We start from the raw sequence: 13,044 nt of genomic DNA, 5'->3' as shown, positions 1-13,044 counted from the left end.
CTTATAGAATTTTGTGAAGGTATGCACAGACGACCAAGTGGCAGCCTTGCAAACTTGCAATATTGAAGCCTGCTGACGGAAGACCCAAGAAGTACTCAGCGCCCAAGTAGAATGCGCCGTGGCAGGGAAAGGTGGAAGCTGACCTATAATGGAATAGGCCTTAGTCACCATCTGTCTGATCCATCTGGAGATTGTAGCTGAAGCGGCCAGCCCTTTCCTTGGTCCTTCTGTAACCACAAAAAGCAAGTCTGACCTCAAAGAACTCAGTAGCTGCCAGATACACCCAAATCGCACAAACCACATCCAAGGTATGCAAAGCAAATTCCCTGGGAAAAGCCAGCTTGGGACACAAAGAAGGCAACACAACGTCCTCATTCAAATGGAAGTTAGAGATAACTTTGGGAAGGAATAATGGACAGGGACGAAGAACCACTTTATCCCTATGGACCACTAAATAGGGACTGCGACAGGATAATGCCGCCAATTCCGATACCCTGCGGGCCGACATAATAGCCACCAAGAATGTATTCTTCTGGGATAAAGTAGGCAATCGAATATCCTGAATATTCTCAAATGGAGGTTTCTGGAGAACCGAAAGTACTAAATTTAAGTCCCATGGCGGCAAAAAGGACTGTACAGGTGAAGCCACATGTCGAGCCCCCTGAATGAAGGTATGAATTAAAGAGTGTGTGGCTAAGGAGTCGCTAAAAGAAGATTGCCAGGGCAGGCACCAGGCCCTTGATGGTACTCAAGGCCAACTTCTGATCAACGCCCTGTTGAAGAAAGGTTAAGATCCGAGCACAGAAAAGGATCGAGGATGAGCGCCATCCGAGTCACACCAAGAAATGTACGCTTTCCACATACAATGGTATATCTTGCTGGAAGACGACTTCCTCGCCTTCATCATAGTAGGGATAACTGATTCAGACAGACCTCTATCCCTCAGTACCTGGCTTTCAATAGCTAAGCCATGAAAACCAGCAAATGTGAAGCAGGATGGTAGATCAGCCCTTGGGACAACTGGTCTTCTCTGAGAGGAAGCCCCAAGGGATGCTTATGGCCACCAGACAGATTGGAAAAGCCTTGCAGGAATTGCAAAGAAGCCTGAGCCGAGCCCCCTCCCTCCCGTGATAACCTTAAAGATGTCATCCAGGGTAGCCCCAAATAGGCGATCACCTTGAAAAAACAGATCAATGAGAGCTTTCTTAGAAGCTTAGTCTGCGGACCAATTCTTAAACCACAGCACGCGCCTAATCACTACCGCTGAAACAAATTTTGGACAGCACAATATCCAAAGCTGCATCACAAATAAACTGCAGCCCATGGACCAACTGGTCCTCTAAATCAACATAAGCAGCAGGACTTGCTCACCCCCCAGGCCCTGGCGCAAAAGCTTGGCCCATTCAGTTAAGGTCTGAGACACCAGGGCTGAGGCCAAGACTGGTAGCAATGTCAAATCAGCCATAGTAAACTGTTTAGGGACCACAAAGGGTAATTTTGGTTGTTCCCATTCCTTACAGGAAAACCTGTCAAAATAAGGCACATAAGGAAACACCTTTGGAGTGTGAGGTGACTTATGCGTACCAAACGACACAGCCACATCCTCCATTTTTTAAAGTCTGCGTTTACAGTGCTTTTTAATTCGCTGCTGCGACCATAGAGGAATCATCCTCACTATTAGGTGGATCTGGAGGTGTGATATTAGGCCCCCCTGGATGGGCCGTGTCCACAGCGGCCATCAGGCTCAGAAACAGATGAGACAGACCAAGCAGGGAAAGGCGGGGGATGCTTCCTCCTGGGCCTTTGCGGACTTTAAAAAAAAAAAAGCCACTTGGGAGATCTCGGCAGTACACCGCCCGAGTAGACACAAGCACACAGCTTGATCCTGTACGGTGTCATTTTACTTGGAAAGGAACCTGGACAGAGTCAGAATGAAACCGTCCGGTAAAAGCACGCTATCCCAACGAAAGTCCAAGCCTTCAAAGAAAGTTATGTCGCCTCCACCATCCTCCAGAGCAGGGACAAGCAGAGATTTGTCACCTCCGCCACCCCCATCTATCGTTTAGACCCCAGATAGTTCAACAAACCAGCTTTTTGAAGAGCAATCAGCATTTGGAATGCTCTTCAGAGAACATTTGGCAGGCGGTGAGGGTGCATATTGCCTCCTCACTGCCTGATTTAACTCTATACTAATGCACCACAACTGGGGTTGTATGGGGCCCCGTGATTTCTAACAGTAGCACTGGCCCTGGCTGCCCCTCCGAGAAGTGATCAGGAAGGATTGTTTTTCAGGGGGCATTAGACAGGTGGCAAGGGGGCAATATGTCACCCTCTCACTGCCAGGCCCTGGAGCAAATGCTTGGCCCATTCAGTTAAGGTCTGAGAAACCAGGGCTCAGGCCAAGACTGGTAGCCATGTCGAATCAGCCATAGTAAACTGTTTAGGGACCACAAAGGGTAATTTTGGGTTTCCCATTCCTTACAGGAAAACCTGTCAAAATAAGGCACATAACGAAACACCTTTGAAGAGGTGACTTATGCGTACCAAACGACACAGCCACATCCGTGGCCACATCCTCCATTTTTAAAGTCTGCGTTTACCAGTGCTTTTTAATTAGCTGCTGCGACCATAGAGGAATCATCCTCACTATTAGGTGGATCTGGAGGTGTGATATTAAGCCCCCCTGGATGGGCCTCGTCCACAGTGGCATCAGGCTCAGAATCAGATGAGACAGACCAAGCAGGGAAAGGCGGGGGATGCTTCCTCCTGGGCCTTTGCCCAGTAGGAGTAGCTAACTTTTTTAAAAAAAAAGCCACTTGGGAGATCTCGGCAGTACACCGCCCGGGTAGACACAAGCACACAGCCTGATCCTGCACGGTGTCATTTTACTTGGAAAGGAACCTGGACAGAGTCAGAATGAAACCATCCGGTAAAAGCACGCTATCCCAACGAAAGTCCAAGCCTTCAAATAAAGTTATGTCACCTCCACCATCCTCCAGAGCGGGGACAAGCAGACATTTGTCACCTCCGCCACCCCCATCTATCGTTTAGACCCAAAATCGTTGACAAACCAGCTTTTTGAAGAGCAATCAGCATTTGGAATGCTGTTCAGAGAACATTTGGCAGGGGGTGAGGGGGCATTTTGCCTCCTCACTGCCTGATTTAACTCTACACTAATGCACCACAACTGGGGTTGTATGGGGCCCCGTGATTTCAAACAGCAGCACTGGCCCTGGCTGCCCCTCCGAGAAGTGATCAGGAAGGATTGGTTTTCAGGGGGCATTTGACAGGTGGCAAGGGAGCAATATGTGACTCTCTCACTGCCAGGCCCTGGCGAAAAGCTTGGCCTATTCAGTTAAGGTCTGAGACACCAGGGCTGAGGCCAGGACTGGTAGCAATGTCGAATCAGCCATAGTAAACTGTTTAGGGACCACAAAGGGCAATTTTGGTTGTTCCCATTCCTTACAGGAAAACCTGTCAAAATAAGGCACATAAGGAAACACCTTTGGAGTGCGAGGTGACTTATGCGTACCAAACGACACAGCCACATCCTCCATTTTTAAAGTCTGCGTTTACCTTTTACCTGCTGCGACCATAGAGGAATCATCCTCACTATTAGGTGGATCTGGAGCTGTGATATTAAGCCCCCCTGGATGGTCCGCGTCTACAGCGGCATCAGCCTTTAGAATCAGATGAGACAGACCAAGCAGGGAAAGGCACGGGAAGCTTCCTCCTGGGCCTTTGCGGACTTTAAAAAAAAAAAGCCACTTGGGAGATCTCGGCAGTACACCGCCCGGGTAGACACAAGCACACAGCTTGATCCTGTACGGTGTCATTTTACTTGGAAAGGAACCTGGACAGAGTCAGAATGACACCATCCTGTAAAAGCACGCCATCCCGATGAAAGTCCAAGCCTTTAAAGAAAGTTATGTCACCGCCACCTCCACCATCCTCCAGAGCGGGGACAAGCAGAGATCGGTCACCTCTGCCGCACCCAAACGTGGGAAGAAGCAGAGATCTGTCACCTCTGCCATCCCCCCAAACACGGGGCCAAGCCGAGAAAGTGCCTCCCAAACAAAGGAAAGTAATCGGTGGAAGAAATACCGGTATGAGCTTGGAACACAAGCACGTGCAGAGCTCAGGGCAAGTAAAGAAGGCGGCTCCCAAGGGGAAGGCAAAACCCTCCCACAGAAACTTAAGAGCTGTTATCGGCCTGGCGGACATGCACTAATGGAGAGAAGACACTATCAAGAATCATCAGACCTGTTGTTAAAAAAAGCCCCCTTCGCCAGACTGGTGAGAGTAATCTGCTTGGTCACCCTCAGGACATACAGCTCGCTGGATTTGAGGAATACAGGAGGGACTTGGATAATTTGGTTTGCCTCCCAAACAAAGGAAAGTAATCGGTGGAAGAAATACTGTTATGAGCTTGGAACACAAGCACGTGCAGAGCCTGGGCCAAATAGAGAAGGCGGCTCCCACAGAAACTTAAGAGCCGTTATCGGCCTGGGGTACATGCACTAATGGAGAGAAGACACCATCAAGAATCATCATACCCATTGTACACATTTTCTTGTTAATTTATCATCACCTACACCACTTTACATTTTCAGTAGACAGCGCCATTCCCTTATCTTTACCTTTATATTTTGATATAGTCTTTGGCTATATTATAAGGAGGCTGCAGCCTACTTACACATCCATACAACATATTCCTTAGCGCGGAGCCCATCACCTTTTATTGGGGTAGCTTTTTCTCCAACCCTGAAACAGGAGAGTCCACAACTGGTGGACTAGTCCACTTTTTTAAAAGTGACTCCTCAAAATGGTAACGTACAGCAAAATGTATAGGGACCACAAAGGGTAATTTTGGTTGTTCCCATTCCTTACAGGAAAACCGGTCAAAATAAGGCACATAAGGAAACACCTTTGGAGCTTGAGGTGACTAATGCGTACCAAATGACACAGCCACATCCTTGACCACATCCTCCATTTTTAAAGTCTGCATTTACCAGTGCTTTTTAATTCACTGCTGCGACCATAGAGGAATCATCTTCACTATTAGGGGGATCTGGAGGTGTGATATTAAGCCCCCCCTGCATGGGCTGCGTCCACGGCGGCAACAGGCTCAGAATCGGATGAGACAGACCGAGCAGGGAAAGGCGGGGGACGCTTCCTCCTGGGCCTTTGCCCAGTAGGATTAGCTGCTGACTTAAAAAAAAAAAAAAAGAAGCCACTTGGGAGATCTCGGCAGTACACCGCCCGGGTAGACACAAGCACACAGCCTGATCCTGCACTGTGTCATTTTACTTGGAAAGGAACCTGGACAGAGTCAGAATTAAACCGTCCGGTAAAATCGTGCCATCCCGACGAAAGTCCAAGCCTTTAAAGAAAGTTATGTCACCGCCACCTCCACCATCCTCCAGAGCGGAGACAAGCAGAGATCGGTCACCTCTGCCACACCCACACGTGGGAGGAAGCAGAGATCTGTCACCTCCGCCACCCCCAAACACGGGGCCAAGCCGAGAAAGTGCCTCCCAAACAAAGGAAAGTAATCGGTGGAAGAAATACCGGTATGAGCTTGGAACACAAGCACGTGCAGAGCTCGGGGCAAGTAAAGAAGGCGGCTCCCAAGGGGAAGGCAAACCCCTCCCCACAGAAACTTAAGAGCGGTTATCGGCCTGGCGCACATGCACTCATGGAGAGAAGACACCATCAAGAATCATCAGACCTGTTGTTAAAAAAAGCTCCCTTCGCCAGACTGGTGAGAGAAATCTGCTTGGTCACCCTCAGGACATACAGCTCGCTGGATTTGAGGAATACAGGAGGGACTTGGATAATTTGGTATTTTTATTACATAAAATTACATAAAAAAAAAAAACTTCAAAGTTAGCCATGTTAAACAGCTTACCTTGTTTCATTTACCAAGAATGTTACCAAGCCAGAGTTCTGATCTCTGAATACGATATATTGTTTTACATTCTCACAAGGACCAATAAAACAAATTTTACAGTTCTTCAAAAAATAAATAAAAAAAATAAAAGCCTCTCACCTGTCCCACGGTCCAGCGGTGAGCTCAATCCAACTGTCTTTATCCTCTGTCCTCCCTCAACGGTGCCCGCATCTTCACTATGGGCATCCGGCTGTGACAGCTTGCGGCTTCACAGCCGGGTGCCCACTGCGCATGTTGCGCGGCGCATCCTGGACTGGTGGATGCAGTCTTCTGGGACCTGTCAGTGCCCCAGAAGACTGCAGCGGAAGGGAGAACTTCCGTTGCCGAGTGCCATAGGGCAGTCAGGATGGAAGTGGGAGCAGGTACCTGTCAAAATCGGGTACCCGCTCCCCCCTCGCTCCTCAAAAGTGTCAATTGTGCACGAGGAGCGGGGGGACGATTCCTAAAAGTGGAACCTCCCCTTTTGGGTGGAGTTCTGCCTTATTAGTTAATATCTAACACCTCCCTTAAGCTCCCGTGACATTACTGAAGGAGGCATGGAAGAAACATCCTGCCTCATCAGTGACTGGTAAAGCCTGCTGGGAAAGATATTGCGCTGAGGCAAGTAAAGTGGGGAAAATTATTATTTGGTCCTCCGCAGATTTTGTTTGCCCGCTTACAAAGAAATGAAGGGTCTATAATTTTTATCATAGGTGTATTTTAAATGATAGAGACAGAATATCAACCAAGAGTTCAGAAATAAAACACATGATACAAATGTTATAAATTGAGTTGCAGTTCAGTGAGTGAAATAAGTATTTGATCCCCAAATAAAATACGACATAGTAGTTGGTGGAGAAACCCTTGGTGGCGAAGCACAGAGGTCAGACCTGTCTTGTAGTTGGTTACAAGGTTTACACAGATCTCAGAAGAAGTTTTGGTCCACTCTTCTTTACAGATCTTCTCTAAATTCTTAAAGGGATTGTAAAGGCAGAAGGTGCATTCTATGCATTAAAATAAAAAACCTTCTGGGGTCGTGGCTTCGTATCTGAATGGCTTCTTTCTGTAGGGGACCTCAACAGGAGGGAGGGCCCAGGAGAGCCGAAGAGTGACCCGAGAAGAGGAGGATGCAGGCCACTCTGTGCAAAACCATTTTACAGAACAGGTAAGTATAAGAAGTATAACATGTTTGTTATTTAAAAAAAAGAGACTTTAGAATCACTTTAACTACTTCAATACCGGGCACTTTCACCCCCTTCCTGCCCAAGCCGATTTTCAGCTTTCAGCGCTGTCACATTTTGAATGACAATTGCAATGCCGTAACCCAATGACATTTTTATAATTTTTTTTCACACAAGTAGAGCTTTCTTTTGCAGGCATTTAATTACTGCTAGGTTTTTTATTTTTTACAAAGGAAAAAAAAAAAACAGAAAATTTTGAAAAAAAAAAAGTTTTTCTTAATTTCTGTCAGTTAATTTTGTAAATAAGTAATTTTTCTCCTTCACTAATGTACGCTAATGAGGTGGCACTTATGGGCAGTGATGAGGTGGCACTGATGAGGACTAATATGCTGCACTGACGGGCAGCACTGATGAGCAGGCACTGACTGGCATCACTAATGAGCACTGATTGAGATCACTGTGGACACTGATTTGAGTCACTGATTTTTACTGTACTGTAATCAGAGCACTGATGATCAGTGCCCTGACTACCTGTCCTGGACTTCCCCTTGAGGAGTTGCCGCTGATCGGCTGTCCTCGCCACACGCTCTCGCAGTGTGAGACAAGGAGCGCCGATAAACGGCACTTCCTCATTTACATGTGACCGGCTGTGATTGGACACAGCCGATCACATGGGTAAAGACATCATTGGCTCTTTACCAAGATCGCGGGCGCACTGAGCCTTAGGAACACGGCGCAGCTGTTCTGGGGCGCCATCATGTGACGTCCTGCCAGAATGAGAGCTGCACTGCTCTGCCGTCATTTGACGGCGGCGGCAAGTAGTTAAGGCTTCCTGGCTGTCTCTTGGCAACTTGAAGTTTCAGCTTCATACAAAAATATTTAATAGGATTAAGGTCTGCAGACTGGCTAGGCCACTCCATGACCTTAACCTGTTATGGACTGCTCCACGCAGATATACAGCGGCAGAGCAGCCCTGTGATTTCGTGCACTGGGTTTCGGCGTGTGCCACCAGCGACCCGCTCCCACTGTGACACAGAGGGAGCCAATCAGCGGCTCCAGCAGACGTAATGTCTGCCGGGACACGTCTATCGTTCTCAGGAGAGGCAGAACAGCGGTTTGCCTACGTAAACAAGGTAGACTGCCGTTCTGTGAGAGGGGAAAATAGAGATCTTGTGTTCCTGCTAAGCTAAAATTAATCTTTGTCTTCCCCCAGTCAAAGCTCCTTTCCCCCCGTTAGAAAGCATTCTCTAGGAATACACTTAACCCTTTGATTTATGCTGAGGTTAACCCCTTCCCTGCCAGGGCCACTAGTACAGTGACAGTTCATTTTTTTTTGTTAAGCACTGATCACTGTATTAGTGACACTGGTCCCCAAAAAGTGTCACTTAGTGTCAGATTTGTTCACCAAAATTGTCGCAGTCCCGCTAAAAATTGCTGATCACAGCCATTACTAGTAAAATAATTAAATAAATAAATCTCATAGTTTGTGGACGCTGTAACCTTTGTGCAATCCAATCAATATACACTTTTTTGGGATTTTTTGGACCAAAAATAAGTAGTAGAATATGATTTGGCCTAAATTGAGGAAGAAATTAGATTTTTTACATTTTTTCTTGGTTGTGTTTTATAGCATAAAGTAATAAATATTGTTTTCTTTTTAAAATGGTTCGTATATTTTTTTAGAGGTGATCAAATACCACCCAAAGAAAGCTCGATTTGTGGGGAAAAAAAGGACATTCATTTTACTTGGGTACAGCATTGAACATCCACGCAATTGTCAGTTAAAACAACGCAGTGCCGTATCGCAAAAAATGGCCTGGTCATGAAGGGGGTAAACCTTTCTGGGTTGAAGTGGTTAATGTGCTTCTTCCTGAGCCACTCCTTCTTTGCCCTGGCGGTATGTTTTGGGTCATTGTCATGCTGGAAAACCCAGCCATCTTCAGTGTTCTGGCTGAGGGAAGAAGGTTCTCATCCAAGATTTTACAATACATGGCCCATCCATTGGCCTCTCAATGCAGAAAAGTCGGTCTGTACCTTTAGCAGAGAAAGCATAATGTTTCCACCTCTGTGCTTGACTGTAGAGATGGTGTTCTGAGGGTCATAGTCTTTTTTCTTCCTCCAAACACAGTGAATTAAGTTAATGCCAAAGAGCTCAATTTTGGACTCATCTGACCACAGCACTTTCTTCCAATCCTTCTCTGAATTATTTAGATGTTCATTGGCAAACATCAGACAGGCCTGCACAGGAGGGGGACCTTGTGGACGCTGCAGGATTTCAATCAATGGCGGTGTATTGTGTTACCAATGGGTTGTTTGGGGACTGTGGTCCCAACTGCCTTGAGATCATTCACAAGCTCCTCCTGTGTAGTTCTGGGCTGATCCCTCACTTTACTCATGATCATCCTTATCCCATGAGGCAAAATCTTGCATGGAGCTCCAGACCTAGGGCGATTGATGATTATTTTGGATTTCTTCCATTTGCAAATAATCCCTCCAACAATTGTCTCCTCCTCACCAAGCTTCTTGCTGATGATCTTGTAGCCCATTCCAGCCTTGTGTAGGTCTACAATTTTGTCCCTGGTGTCCTCTGACAGCTCTTTGGTCTTGCCCATGATGGTGAGGTTTGAATGTAAGAAAGATTCTGTTGACAGGTGTCTTTTCTACATTTAACGAGTTGTCATTAGGCGCACCTTCTTAAATTGACAGGACTAATCTGTGTACCACATGAGCACATACTGAAGCTAGTCTGTGGGAGCCAGAATTATTGTTGGTGGGTAGGGGATCAAATAATGGGATTTTTGACTAGGTGTGATGTTTGTGCAGGATCACTGTGACCCTTACCCTTTTCTCCTGATGCATGATGGGGGAGGGGCTGTACCAGGAAGTCAGACACACTGTGTGTGAGACTGGAAGCAGCAGCATATTACAGAGAAGTGATTACATCTGTTAGGAACAGAAGCCTGTTATATTATGACTCCTTCATGTCATCATGTCTCTGAGTGAGTAATAAAGCTCTCCCTGGTTAAGAAGTACATCCAGCCTGTGTGTAACTTGCTGAGCAGATACTGGCAGCATTGCTAGCAACACCCTCGTGTCAAAGGGACATAACAGTGGCTACAAGGATTGTGGATTTTAGCACACATGGCTTTCATAGGGTTTCTTCAACCATTTGATCCTGCTGCTGAGTCATGGAGCTCCTGGGTGGAGAGGCTGGAGCAGTATATGGAAGCAAATAGTGTGGCTGCAGAAAAGAAAGTTGCAGTTTTCCGCACAGCATTGGGACTAGCTGCATATGGTACTCTCAGAGACCTAATTTCTCCAGACAAGCCGGCCTCTAAGCCCCTGCCTGAGTTAATTCAGAAGCTACATGCACACTACAACCCGCAGCCGTTAGAAATCGCAGAGCGGTTTAAATTCTACAGTAGGAAGCAGCAGGCCGGGGAGAACAAATACATATATCATTGCTTTACGTAAACTAGCTGCCACTTGTCAGTTTGGAGACTACCTGCAGACAGCTCTCCGCGACATGTTTGTCATGGGACTCTGCGACCCAACCATACAGAAACGTTTACTTACAGAACCCCACCTGACTCTAACGAAAGCCATTAACCTTGCTACGGTCATGGAGTTGGCTACACGGGACGCCATCCTACTGAAAGCACCACCTGAAACTCCTTCAAGCCAGGGTGAGGAAATATTCCACACTGCTCTCATCCGACACCCAAGACAACCGTCCCCAAATCAGTCTAAGTCTCACCACACTTCTTTCTCTAGGACGCAGACTTGCTACCATTGTGGTAACTCTATTCACAGTGCACCTGCTTGCAAATTCAAGGATGTCGTTTGTTTTCTCTGTGGAAAGACTGGTCATATTAGGCGTGTTTGCCGCAGCTCCCGCTCCTCGAACACTACCACAAAAGGTAGACACAAACAGACATTTTGTGTGGATACGGATAATAACGGCTTCAGCTCTGATGAGGAGGCCTGCGTCCAGATTGTTGGACTGTTTCGAGTAGCTGGGAGTACTTCTGCGATAAAAGTGGCTGTCCTGTCTCCATGGATGTTGATACAGGGGCGGCTGCGTCTGTCATTGCATGGACTGATTTAAAGGCATCAGGTCTGTCCCTACCGCTTCAACCTACCAATCTCACCCTACAAACAGCAGGGAACTACTACAACCCTTGGGTTATGTGAAACACCTTGTTACATTAGGCAACCGCAGTCAAATTCTACGCCTTTATGTTGTACGTGAAGGAGGTCCTCCGTTGTATGGTAGAGACTGGATCAAAGCCCTGGGCATGCCTCCTTTTGCCATTGCCCAATGTACATTGCTTTGTGAAGCAGACCATTAGGTGGAATCCCTGAAGTCCCGCTTTAAGGAGGTTTTTGAGGACTCTTTATGCACCGTAAAAGGAAAGATGGCCCACCTCCTCTTGAAGCCTGGTGCTGCACCTCATTTTTGTAAGGCAAGATCAGTACCTTTTGCCATGCGGAAGAAAGTGGAAGCAGAGCTGGACCACCTATTGGCTGAAAAGATCATAACGAAAGTTGATAGAATTGAATGGGCATCGCCAATTGTGCCTGTCAAGAAAAAGAATGGAGACATTAGGATTTGTGGGGATTTCAGGGTTGCCCTGAATAACCAACTTCTTGTGGATCAATACCAATTGCCTCGACTTGAAGATCTATTTAGCTCACTGGCTGAGGGGCAAAAGTTTACAAAAATACACTTAAAGCAAGCTTACCTGCAACTACACCCAGATTCACACCATCTGTTGACCATTAACACACAAAGGATTATTCCAATATAACCGCATGGTTTTTGGCATTGCCCCAGCGCCAGCCATCTGGCAGCGGATCATGGATGAGGTCCTGGCAGACATACCTTTCACCCAATGTCTACTAGATGACATGCTCATCACCGGTCCCACTGATGAAGAACATAGAAAGACTGTTGAAACTGTGCTAGAGAGACTCCAAAGGTGTGGTTTAGGTGTCAATCTTTCAAAATGCGAATTTCTCAAGTCTCGGTTGGAATTTTGTGCCCACACCGTGGACCGACATGGGTTACACACTACTGAAGAAAAGGTTAAAGCCCTTACCCATGCCCCTACTCCACAGAATGTCACACAGCTCAGGTCCTACCTTGGCCTCCTAAATTACTACACCAGCTCTACCCGTTACATCGCTTACTGAATGCAAAAGCAAAATGGATTTGGACAGAAAAATGTGAAGAAGCTTTTTGGCTTTCTAAAGAACTCATTCTGTGTTATCGAGTTCTGGTCCACTATGATTTAAAGAAACACGTCACCTTGGCTTGTGACGCCTCACCTTATGGACTGGGTGCCGTGCTTTCCCATGTCATGCCAGATGGCACGGAGCGCCCCATTTCTTTTGCCTTCAGGTCTTTAACCTCAGCAGATAAAAACTACTCCTAGATAGACAAGGAAGCTTTGGCCATTGTATGGGCCACAAAAAAAATTTCACACATACATCTATGGTCGGGAGTTCACACTGATCACTGACCACAAACCTCTGTTGTCAATACTGAACCATCAGAAAGGAATTTCTACAACAACAGCATCTCGCTTACAAAGGTACGCTTTATTTTTGGGAGCTTATACTTATTCTATCAGATACCGCTCTCATGATACCCATGGCAATGCAGATGCATTTTCCAGGTTGCCACTTGGAGACCACCCACCAAGAGACATACGCGTAGTGGAAATACACAGGCCATGATCCTACATGTCCACCTCCCTAATTGTCAGAAATACAGCCACAGATCCCTTCCGGTCTCAGATATTCTCATATGTTCAGACTGGATGGCCAGAGAAAGTTTCTGGTGAATTTCGTCTGTACTTTGCCAGAAAATGTGAGCTTGTGACTAATGCTGGTTGCCTACAATGGGGCAATAGAGTGATTGTACCT

The 13,044-nt window shown here is 46.7% G+C and overlaps 1 pseudogene across 1 annotated transcript; it reads left to right on the top strand.

Moving 5' to 3' along the window:
- Nucleotides 1-10,247: 10,247 nt before the first annotated feature.
- Nucleotides 10,248-11,221, top strand: LOC309547920 (annotated as a pseudogene). Its single transcript has one exon. The product of its transcript is annotated as an uncharacterized misc_RNA (transcript).
- The last annotated feature ends 1,823 nt before the right edge of the window (nucleotides 11,222-13,044 follow it).

The sequence above is a fragment of the Pelophylax lessonae genome (genome assembly GCF_965119305.1).
Source record: "Pelophylax lessonae genome assembly, chromosome: 2".
Lineage (NCBI taxonomy): Eukaryota > Metazoa > Chordata > Amphibia > Anura > Ranidae > Pelophylax > Pelophylax lessonae.
The sequence above is the reverse complement of the archived record's forward strand: the minus strand, read 5'-3'. Positions and strand labels throughout refer to the sequence as shown.